General features: G+C 39.8%; 1 long non-coding RNA gene across 1 annotated transcript; it reads left to right on the forward strand.

Annotated features, from left to right (window-relative positions):
• The first annotated feature begins 4,439 nt into the window (after positions 1-4,439).
• Positions 4,440-11,913, forward strand: LOC113417588 (uncharacterized). The gene is made up of 2 exons (XR_003371636.2): positions 4,440-4,675; positions 10,923-11,913. It is a non-coding gene; the product is annotated as an uncharacterized LOC113417588 (long non-coding RNA).
• The last annotated feature ends 313 nt before the right edge of the window (positions 11,914-12,226 follow it).

The raw sequence follows: 12,226 nt of genomic DNA on the forward strand, positions 1-12,226 counted from the left end.
GTTAGCTAAGGAGTCAGTTTCCAAGGCCCTTTTCTGCCATGGCCCGTTGAAATATCGCCATCTCCCCCCACCTCCACCCCCAATTAAATTGCCCCCGTCCCTGTTGCCCTTTCACACGGTCTTGAAAACTTGGCAGCCACCTCGCTGGGATGAGAACCAACGTGCCCCGCTAGTTTGGGGAGGCGCCGGGGATTTTTCTGAAGGTCTTTCGCGGGAATGAGGCGGCCTCGTCAAGGACAGGTGGGAAAACGAAGCGCGCGCGGGGCGGGGGGCTCCCGCTCCCAGCCTGGACTCACCAGCCCCTCCGGAGGCTTCAGAGAGGCGCCGCCATCTTGTTTACCGGCGGTTGCCTAGGCTACCGACCCCCGTTTGCGTTTCCCGAGACTACATTTCCCAACATTCCAAGCTCCCTGTTCAGCTGGGCTTCTCCAAAAAGTGCGTTTCAAAAGGCAACTGGGCTTTCTTTAGTTCAGTTTTTCTTAGCATGTTTCTTAGCGCCTTTGGAACAACCATGGCCTGGATCAGGGGTTCCCAAACTTGGCAACTTTAAGACTTGTGGACTTCAACTCCCAGAATTCTCCAGCTAGCTATGCTGGTTGGTGAATGCTGGGAGTTGAAGTCCACAAGTCTTAAAGTTGCCAAGTTTGGAGACCTCTGGCCTGGATGATTGAGATTGAGAATCTCCACAGGGATTCAGCTTCTTCTTTGATGTATTTTGGCAGAGTTGTGAGAACGGAGCATCTCTCGCATCACTTGTATTTCCACTGTTATTTTATTTTTGGAAGGGGGCCAGGAAGAGAAATCAATGCAGCCTTGGACACGATCTGTCCCCTTCCAAATAGACAAGTGAACAGGTGTGTGTGTGGATGGATGGATGGAGTGGATGGAGAATATGCCATCAAGTCACTGTGGGCTCTTAACAACCACAGGGATAGATTTACTCCAAGATTATATGTTGCCAAGGGGATCCTTTGGGTCTTCCCCACAATTATTTCCACCTTGCTGCTGGTTGCCCTCTTCTGTTTCCTTTCACCTTTCCCAGCATTGGGCCATTTTCCAGAGAGCTGGGTCTTCCGAAGTAGCATAAAAATAGCCTGCTCGTATGTTCCTGGAGTGACAATTCTGGACTGATTTGTCCAATGATGATCCTACCCCATGCAATGCCAAATGTCTAGAAAGCCCAAACTGCCTATCCCAGATGAGAAGGCCAAAAGCCAAACATTTTGTGTGTGTTCATCCCATGTACCCTGCCATAAATATAATGTTGGATTTATATAAATCTCTGGCATTGTGGCTTTTAAAAATCTTTTTTTTCTTCCTAAGACTGACTTTGTGCTCCTGATGCACTGACTTTTGAATAGCACAAAGATAGATGAATTCACTTTATTAAAGTAAATGTTTTGGCACATCTGTATGCCATTTTTGTGTAGTCAAAAAGGACAAGAGAAAAAGTTGAAAATGAGAAGATTCCGCTAAATCAAACAACCAGCATCTAGCCTAGCATTGTCACAGTGGTTGATCAAGTGTCTTGGGGAAGCCCCCAAGCAAGTTAGACAAATGCAGTCTTCCTGTTGGCATTTTTCAGTTCCATGCAGAGGTGATATTCAGCAGGTTCTGACCAGTTCTGAAGAACCAGTCGCGCAAATTTTGTGTAGTTCAGAGAACCGGCAAATGCTACTACTGACTGGAGATTTTACAGTATCCTTCCCCTGCCATGCCTACCAAGCCATGCCCACAGAACTGGTAGTTAAAAAATTTGAATCCCACCACTGGTTCCATGGTATTAAAAGGCTCTGAAAGTAACATTGAATCTCTAACCATTTTTTCAGGTTTATTGATCCCTCCCAATTTACAGTCAATATCAGTAGAGGGGAGCATGATTTGAAAATCATTCAGATTATTTCCTCTGCTATCTGCAGAAGCCTTAGCCCAGAAGCTGTTTAAAGTATCTGCAGTTATTAATAAATCTATTCATCTGTGTCTTTTTTTTTTTTCTGAGGAAGCTTGAAAAAAGCAGCTGCTTTAGACAGGTGCTGCATTCACACCCCTTGCATTCTGAAGAAACTCTTCTGATCATTTTTGAAGAATGCATAGAAGAATGCATAGTTAATCAGGTGAGGGCCTAGGCCAGGGGTCTCCAATCTTAGCAATTTAAGACTTGTGGACTTCAACTCCCAAACTTCCTCAGCCAGCTGGCTGAGGAACTCTGGGAGTTGAAGTCCACAAGTCTTAAAGTTGCCAAGGTTGGAGACCCCTGGCCTAGAGCAGTGGTTCTTAACCTGGGCGATATCGTCCCCCCAGGGGGCGATTTCATTTTTCAGGGGGCAATGGAACAAAAAGAGGCAACAAGGGGGTGAAGGAACGGAAGGGGCTGATATGGGGGGCAATGGAACGAGAAGTTTTGGGGACACTTTTGAGACTTTTTTTGTACAGTGAGCAGCTGTATATCTGTCGTACAAAAACATCAGATCGCTCGCTATTAGTGGATTGAACTGCGTTTTAAAATGTTCTGTAAAAATTTTCTTTGTGTCTTTTTAAGCCTTTTTACAGTGTGCATGAATATATATTTTCCTCGAATCTTAATTTAGTATCAGAGTTTTTGTCTTGAAATTCTTAGTTCCTGCATTACAGTTTGTTCTTATGCTCTTTTTATATGTCTTTTTGCATCTTAAAATTCACTTGTAATTAAATCATTAAATGTTACTGTTATTTTCGGGCATTTCATTTTCTTGCAATTGAATTTTGTTTTCAGTGGTCATTGCATTTAAGTGTCTTGAATAAATAAGATAGTAATGAAACACTTGTATCATGAAGTTTGGGAGTAAAGTGATGGGTGGCATCAGAATTTTTCACACAGTTGAGATATGGGAAAAAGACTGGAAATAAATTATTTGCATCGATATGTCCTGATGACAATTTTAAAGAAAACAAAAAACGTGTTTGCATAAATTGAAGAATTACTTCCCTGTGTTGTGATTGAGAGGTTATGTTGGGGGAGGGGGGCAATGATAACTTCCTTAATGGCTCAAGGGGGCGATTCTTTCAAAAAGGTTAAGAACCACTGGCCTAGACCACTGTTGTGGCATAGTGGTTAAAATGCAGTACTAGCTCACTGCTCACACCAGGAGTCGGATCCTGACCTGCTGAAGGTTGACTCAGGCTTCCATCGTTCTGAGGTCAGTAAAATGAGGACCTAGATTGTTGGGGGCAAATACGCTGACTCTGTAAACTGCTTAGAGAGGGCTGTAAAGCACTGTGGAGCAGTATATAAGTCTATGTGCTTTTGCTGTAAACACAAGTGTAAACACAAGTGCTCAAATTTAAAAAAATGTTGTTATAACTTTGAATGGTCATCAAATAAATGGTGGTAAGTTGTGGACTACCTGTATATCGCACATGTGCATCTCTATTCTCCAGACGGAAAAATAAGATGGGCGTCCCTACTGCTATCCAATAATTACTACTTCAGGTAGCTGCCTCAATCTGCCTAATGATAGGACCAGCCCTGTTAAGCATTAATTCTGTCACCAATGGCAGAGGACCTAAAATAATAACAGCTAAGGTTGTCCCAAATGTGCTTTTTTCAAGAGGCAACTGGACTTTTTAGTTCTTCTTTGAAGACATTTCACTTCTCATCCAAGAAGCTTTTTCAGCTCTGACTGGATTGTGGGGAATGGAAGGATTGATAAGGAAGTATCCATATACTTATGGATGAGAAGCAAAACATCTTTAAAATAAACAATAAGAAAGTCCAGTTGCCTCTTGAAAAAAGCACAACCATGACTTGGATGACTGAGGATCTCCATAGACATAACAGCTAAGGCAAATAAAATTCAATTTGACTTTTAGAGAGAGAAAAAAATTACAGCCAAATCAGTCCTCAGAAGGGAATATTATCATCAAGGTAAATTTCACTAATGTGGCAATATTGAGAGAACTGATGAAAACCATCAGAGTAAGGAACAAAATACTAAGATTTACAAATTGAGGTAGAAAAATTATGGCGGGGGAAAAGAACCAGTTGTCACATTGATTGAAATGGGAGCTTTTGGCGCAATGACACAAGTTGCCAAACATTAGGAATTTTACACTTACTGGACTTGGCCCCCATTGATTTTTGTGAAACATGACAAGAGCCGAAATCATTGGAATCGTCCCCTGGTTCATTACATCGTCATATTCATTTAGAAGAAAGGAAGACGATTGACAGTTGTCGTGCCTGCAGATCCCTCCTTTCAGGCAATAAGATTTACAAAATGTCTATCTGTCCTCTGACGGATCAAAGGTTTGCTGTCCCTTGAATGCACTTCCATAAGCCAAGCTATTGCAGCTTTATTCTTCTAGGCAAGCAGATCAGCTCTGGATGTGTCAAAGGACCAACCATAATAATCCCCACCCACCATCATCCACACAAAAGCAAATCAAAAGACGCTGGTTGTGATTGGCAAGTTCCTTCTGCTTTTGCCTTAGTAGAAAACCTTCTGCATCTCTTCTAAGAAAGAAATTGCTTTTCCCAGACACTCCAACCTTGAGAGCTGCAGAGACCTTAACCATGAAGGCCACTTTGCTCCTTGGTGCCATTCTCTTGATGAGCCTGGTTATGGCTGATGAACAAGATAAATCTTCACCTGAAGGTAAAGATAAAGCTACACCTCAAAATGAAACAGTTGTCTGGGTGAGTTGAATTAGAATCTTTGGTTATTTCAAACATCAGGCTTTTATTGAAGGAAATATGTGTTTGTGAACTGGGTACAGGTTTTCAATGAGAGATATATTTCTTAGACGTTCTACTAAACGTGGAAGAACTGATTTCTAAGTAATAATCCATAAGACTTCAATGGTTTATGCTTAATAATTGGTATTAGTGGATTTCTACTAAGGATGAAATTTCCCTAAGTTATATAGAACTTATTTGCTAATAAAATATATATATATATATAGAAATGTAATTGAAAGGGCATGTACTTCAAAACTGATTTTAGAGATCATTGGCATCCAAACTGTTTGTAATGCCAAGCAGCCTTTCTCACACGTGCTGTGTTGTGATTTCTACTGACATAATTGTATTTTTATTTAAGACTGGGTAGATGATAGATGGATGGATGGGATGATACCGTAGATCAGGGGTGTCCAACCTTGGTAACGTTAAGCCTGGAGGACTTCAACTCCCAGAATTCCCCAGCCAGGCTTAACGTTACCAAGGTTGGACACCCCTGCCGTAGATGGATGAGATGATGGATGGACGGATAGATAGATAGATAGATAGATAGATAGATAGATAGATAGATAGATAGATAGATAGATAGATAGATAGATAGATAGATACCAACCTGTCTACCATCCTATTGGGATTGCTAGTTGGCCTTTGAAAACTCCTATTTCTGTATCTTTTGGCAGGGGGGGGGGACTGTTGAAAGTTTGTAGATAAAGTAGCATACTATAAATAAGGTGATCCTTATTTATAAAGATCAAAAATAATTACCACAGTCAGTTGGCAAAAATTGGCACATCTTCATTCCAGTTTCCAGAGGGAATCCTGTTAAATTTTTGCAAATGCATCAAATTGTATTCTCCCATTTGGACTATTCTCTCTTCTGTTTTTTTCTCGACTTTTCTGCTCCTCCTTCCTCTTCTCTATGTCTCCGTAGGCTGTTCAGAGCATACTCCCTAGTGGGTTTTTACAAGCAGACTATACCTACCAAGGCTTCCTTGTTTGGGGGGCAGAAATCTACTACCACATGTTTTTATTCCCCCTCTATTTCTTTGCTGCCATCTGGTGGCCATTCCCATGGTTGGATGCTTTGTCCAGTCCAGTAGATGAGAGTACTTGACAATTATTTTGACTTACTGAGCACAAATTCATCTATCTACCCTAGGACTGTTTCACATCCCATTCAAGTCAAAGCACTGAGCACATGTGTCCTATCATTTTAGTGCTTCATATAGTATTCCAGGTTTTATAAATTCCAGTGCTGGCCCTTTGGGGTCAACTTTTGGTTAAAATAATGTGTGCAATATGGACTAAGAGACAATCAGGTTCCTTCCTCCTTTTTTCTGGCTTAACATATCTCATAAAAATAGCAGCCATGTTGCCTTGTATTCAGTCTGCTCAAACATATACAATTCCTTTTCTGCACATCATATGGTATATTTATATAGAATATACATGGCATTTAGCAGAGAACACTGGAGGGCTTACCCAAGCCATGATGACTTCCTCTCTCCTCACGGCTTATAAAGGAATATTTACCATTATCCTAATCAACTTTTAAAGCAGACTGCTTTAGAGCCAAATCATCCTTCAACAACATAGTAACAGACTGTTTCCAGAGATGGCCATACTTAAAGAGTTAGAACGTGTGCCCACTTAGCTAACTGCAGTTAAATTCTAGAAAACTCATCCTGACTCAAAATTCATTTCTTACAGAAACTCAAACAAAATTTCTTTCTGGTGCACTATTTTTCCAGCAATTAAATTCAGCCTCTTGGAAATACAGCACACCAGAAATGAATGTGTCTTCATAATTATTATATTTGAACAATGTGCTGTGGTCTTTTTTAAAAAAAATCACATTGGCTGTGTTCCTGTAACATGTAGCCAAACAAGTTGCCTTATAGCTTAAGGTGGTGCCTGTAAGGAGATCATTTGGGTTTGGTTAAACTGTAGTAATTTATAAAATACGAATCCTGGTTTACCGGGTACTTACAACCCTAAGACTGCAGAAGGAAGCTGTGGTATTCATGAGCAATTAACTGAAATGAAAAAGATCTATTTGCAATTATTTTAGACACAAACCTATATACGGTATGATTTGCCTTTCACTTTTGGAGAGAAACAAGAATTTGAAGTAACCCCATTGTGTTCATTAATTTTCAGTTACCCTGGTTTAACCCACTAGATAATGCACAGAGAAAACACTCATTTCCTTACGGTGGGTGTCAGTTAAGAATTTATTAATTGACTCATTTGACCTCAATCTGCAATTTCTTCAGTATTATTCTAAATGTTCAAGATTCATTGTATGCAATGCCTGCATTTTTAAAATTATGTTTACACACACTGCAACTACTGTCATTTAAAAATAACTTAATCTGGTTCCTATTCTATTCCATTCTTTTATTTTATAACTTAAGTATGGTGTGCATGTACACAATTTTTTTTCCTTTTCAACCACGTCCAATTCTCAGGCTATCTGGATAAGTCCCTGCAGTTTTCTTCGCAAGGGTTTTCTGATGTTCCTATGGCTGAGAGAATGTGAATGGCTGCCCTTATGCCTAAGGCTGGACTACAACTCACCATCTCCCAGTTTCTTCTGATAGCCTGGTGCTTTAATTACTACTCCAAACTACTTTTTCACACGTTGCAGCCATTGCGCTGACTGTTTTCTTTTGTGGCTGTACAGTTGGACATACTAGACAGTCACTTATCTGAAATAGTATAGATTCTCCTGCTTGAGAAGGGGGCTGGACTAGAAGACCCCAAGCTTCCAGCTCCTATTCTGTTCTGTTCTGTTCTGCTCCTTAACAATGGAAATTCTGGTCCCAAGCTTTTGAATTTATCACTCCAAATCACTATTCAGAAAATAATGTCCAGCAAGACAAGGACCTCACCGATTCTTCTCTAGTCAATCCAGCCAGTTCTTAACTTATCTCGAAGGGCAAACTGTTCTCCATCATTCACAAACTTAACACTTTTTGCAAGATTTACTATAACCTGGCTGTGTTTTCATATGCCTCAGACTTGATATTCAATAGAACTCAAAACATCATTTTTAACATTGTGACAATTTGGTCACATGTCAAGAAAGATGTTAAAAGAGGGTGGATTCACACAACAGGCCCAATCCAGGCAGCTACAAACTTAAGAACTGTTGCATTCATACTATGCGACCAAATCTAGGCTTGATTAGTTTTAATCTTGGTTAGACTTTTGTGAGTTGGCCATGTTATGTTAACGTAGACTATTTGGCTGGTTTATGACCCATTGTGTTGGGCCAAGGCAAAATATGGAAAATATTCTGTTGCTTAATTTTCCTTTCAAATCAGCTAAACACAGCGGCCATGATTAATGTTGTTTTTTTTCTTTTTTGTACAAGCAGATGTGTTTATTGGGTTCTTAAAAAAAAAAACAACCCAACAAATCATTTAGTATCAGGATAGCAGAAGCAAATGACCTTGCTGTTATTGCTGGCTAAAAATTAGAAAGTCAATACGCTTGCAGTATTTAATTTACACTGGGTAGCAGGATTAGCACGGTTTCATTGTGTTTCATCCTAAAAAAATGGGAAGGAAGGAACAGGTGCAGATCAACTTTCTCAAGATTCGATCTTCCAGACCTGCTAAATTTTACCAACATGACCAATTGCTACTATTCTGGGAGTTAAATTTAATCAACACAGCATTCTCTGATGTCGGTAAAGTATGGCATGATAACGGAGCAGGTAAATGTTACTTCTGTACAAACAAACCAATTCATATTGCTGCCCAAAAGGAGGCATTTATAAGGTTTTAATATCTAGCTGGTCTGCTGCTTTGCACTAAATGTCACTTATTTTTAAAAATCATCATTATCATCATCATTATTATATTTATGTTGCTCTGTGCTACTGCCAAACAGCCTTATAAAGTACATTAGGCTGAATCCAAATCCCATCACAACAGAAGAAATCTTTTGAAGGTTTTCATGGACTATCTGACTGATTATTTGAGTGTGGACCACCCACCCTTTAACACTTGAATTGTGTCCAAATCTAAAACTTCCAAGCATTAAATCATATCTATGCTCACAATAAAGATTATATAATCAATTAGAGCTTGGCCGACTTCTTTAGAATTCAGGTACAATTGTGCAACCTTCTGCTACTTCTAGATACATCTTGCTCTCCCAAAATCTCATTGATTTCAGCGTGGTCTGAGATTTCAGCATTTCATCTCCGTCCGAGAACTTTATTTTACCATTTCAGAGAATGTCTGCTCAAATTAGTTCACAGTTCAAACCAAACTAATTCTATCGTCCTAGGTTTGGAGTGACATTCGTTTCCTTGGAGATACATTTCTTAAAACATTGCTTTCAGCTATTTCTGCATTTTCTTTTCTGTACAGTAAAATAAGATGCAGGAACAGGAAACCATAGTTTCTTCAAGTTCGAATGTGTCCGTTGCAACAGTTGCATTGGTTTAACTCAGAGGTCTCCAAATTGGGAGTTGAAGTCCACAAGTCTTAAAATTGCCAAGTTTGGGGATCCCTGGTTTAACTGATAACTTAAGCAACTGGTGCAGGGATCTGGGCAGGGGGGAACATAACACATTATGAAAGTATAAACAGAATTTTAATTAACCATTGGAACACAATGAGACATTGTATAAAATCATACATTGCAATGTCCTACCTGTCAATGAATACTTCAGCTTCAACCATAACAACACAAGAGCACACAATAGATACAAACTCAAAGTTAACCGCACCAAACTTGATTGCAGGAAATACGACTTCAGCAATAGAGTGGTCAATGTCTGGAATACTCTACCCGACTCTGTAGTTTCTTCCCCAAACCCCAAAAACTTTAACCTTAGACGACCTCTTTCCTAAGAGGTCTGTAGGAGGCGTGCATAAGCGCACCAACGTGCCTACCGTCCCTGTCCTATTGTTTCTCTTATTCTTCTTTTATTTTTCTTATATGTACCCATTTCATGTATTCACAACTATGTATACACTTATACTTATTATCTTGTAAACAATTGACAAATCAAATAAATAAAATAAAATAAAATAAATAAATAAATAAATAAAATAAATAAGTTAGGAGGTCTGTGACAAGCATGGCATGGAGACCATGGGGACAACGGATGTCTTAAGTAGGCATTCCCTGTGCAGCGTCTAAAAAAAAATTCTTCCCAAAGGAATCATGCGTGTTTTCATGTTCCAGTTAAGATTCATGGAGTCATTTGACCCAGGGTGAGGACGATTCACAACAATCTGCTTTTTCCACAATTTTTCCATGTATCCACCTGCTTTGAAGATTCTTATGCATTTTCTAGATATGGTGAGATTTGGAGAGTTCGAAGCACATGGAGTTTTGAAGCTAGAATGCACTTAGATGTTCTTTTTCAGACCTTATTTAAAATGCACAATGAACTCTGAGTTGAGTGGCACACCCACTTCCTCCTTGTGGTTTGGATCTATCTGTCCTACAGTCAGTGTCCGCCTAGACTTTAATGGAGCTTTAATGGAGTGGCTTAAAGGGAACCCTAAAAGATATCCTTTCCATATACAGTGGTACCCCAATACTCCTGCTTAATTGGTTCCAGGATGAGAACCAAAAACAATGAGTACCAAGCAATTTTTTCCCATAAGGAACAGTGAGTCACAAGGCAGCCGACACCGACACGTTCTAACTTGTGCATTGACTACCAAACTAACAATGAATACCGGGACAAAAATTTTCATGTCAAAATGCATTGAGTACCAAATGCGATGAGTTTCAAAGCAATTGAGTACCAAGGTACCACTGGATTTCCTATTAAAAATTCTTTTCTGTTTATTTTTTTTTATACTTTTGCTTCTCTAATCATATTACAATATCTTAGGTATTGTTAGGAGGGGAGGAGGAACAGATGTTAACAATATTTGGGAGCAAATGTTCCATGTTCTTCTATTTTGCATACGTTTCATTTTCATTTTATTTTTAAATTTTGCATACCACCCATCTCACTTTCCAAAGCTACTCTGAACGGTCTGAAGATCTATCTCTCTACTCTGGCAGCATAAATAGATGTCAAATTTATGTGTATATACAGGACAAACACATATTCCAGCTCTATGAATGGGGACATGTGTCAGTGAATAAAATAATTGTTAGTGTAGAGGTTTGTGGACACCCTATTTGACCCAATATAAAACATCTTTCTCAATTTCTCTTTCAGGACTCCACTGGAAAAATGGTGTCTGGGAGCCCAGTTTTCATTTTGCTGCCACTGATGTGGATGATGGTCCATCTTCTTCACATGTAATGAGCTTCACTTTTCATGAGAACATGAAGGCTCATCAATCCTACCCAAGTTTAAGAAACGGAGCTCTTTTCCATTGCTAATTGCTTAATAATCCAGCCAGCCGGCATCCTGCTCTTGCTGCAATTACTCCAACATGTTGGACTATCCATGATTTCATTGCATCGGCCAGCTAAACGAGGAAGTGAAAAGAAAGCCAGGAAAATGTCTGATGTCAATACTCAAGTACATGCATTTGTTTGTAACGTTACATATGACTGTCATTGTTCAGAGGAAATCTGAGTAAGAGGAGTTATAAAATATCTCAGATGCATCTTCTGTGCCTGAGAGATATAATCCAGATCATACTTTCCTACAAAAGGCACAAGATCCTTCTGCAGAGGAATAGACATAAGCCACACATGCCTGTCATCCATTATGGTGTCCATCCTACTGATGCTCTTTTATATTTGGCCTCCCAAGTGACTATAATGTCACCTCTGGAGAAACGGTTATATCTTTTTCCATGAATCCACCTTGTGAGAATCCTTCTCTTGTCTCAAAGAAAGAAGTAATTCCTCCATCCAGGAGGCTTCATCTTGAGCTCCAGCTTTTCAAGACAAGAATACCAGTAAAGCAAGATCTAGTGTGGTGGTTCCACCAGATTATCCTTCTTTAACAGGACAGGAGAGGACAATTGTTCATCGGACTTGAAGTAACCAAACATACGGAATGTCTTTGATTGTAACTGCACCTACGTTTATGTGAAATGTAATCAGAGGTTTTGCATTCGGCCATTTACAGAAAACAGCTCAAAGTGAAAATAATAACACAAGATACAAGTTTGTTTTATAAATAGGTTGCTGTTACCATCTGTAATATATATATGCAGGTTGATTTAAATAAAAGCTTTTTGGCTAGCTGGCAATCCTGTCTTTTTTAATTGTCTGGGCTATTTAAGAAAATCCTCCAAGGCAAGGCTATTTAGTTAGTTTCACAGAAGAGCAAAATAACTGTGAATTCTTTGAAGAAAGTAAGGCAAAGACAGGGCAAACCCTAGATCAGGGGTGTCAAATTCAAGGCCCGAGAGCCGGAGCCGGCCCACAGGGTGCTTAGATCTGGCCCATGGGGCCGCTCTGGAAACTGCAAAGGACCAGCCCGCGGTGTCTCTGCCAGCAAAAATGGAGCTTGTGGAGCCCTGCAAGCGCCGTTTTCACTGGCAGAGGGCAGCAGGAGGCCGT

This window comes from Notechis scutatus, chromosome 8 (genome assembly GCF_049901735.1).
Source record: "Notechis scutatus isolate UNSWTSFEM ecotype Mainland chromosome 8, rNotScu1.2, whole genome shotgun sequence".
NCBI lineage: Eukaryota > Metazoa > Chordata > Lepidosauria > Squamata > Elapidae > Notechis > Notechis scutatus.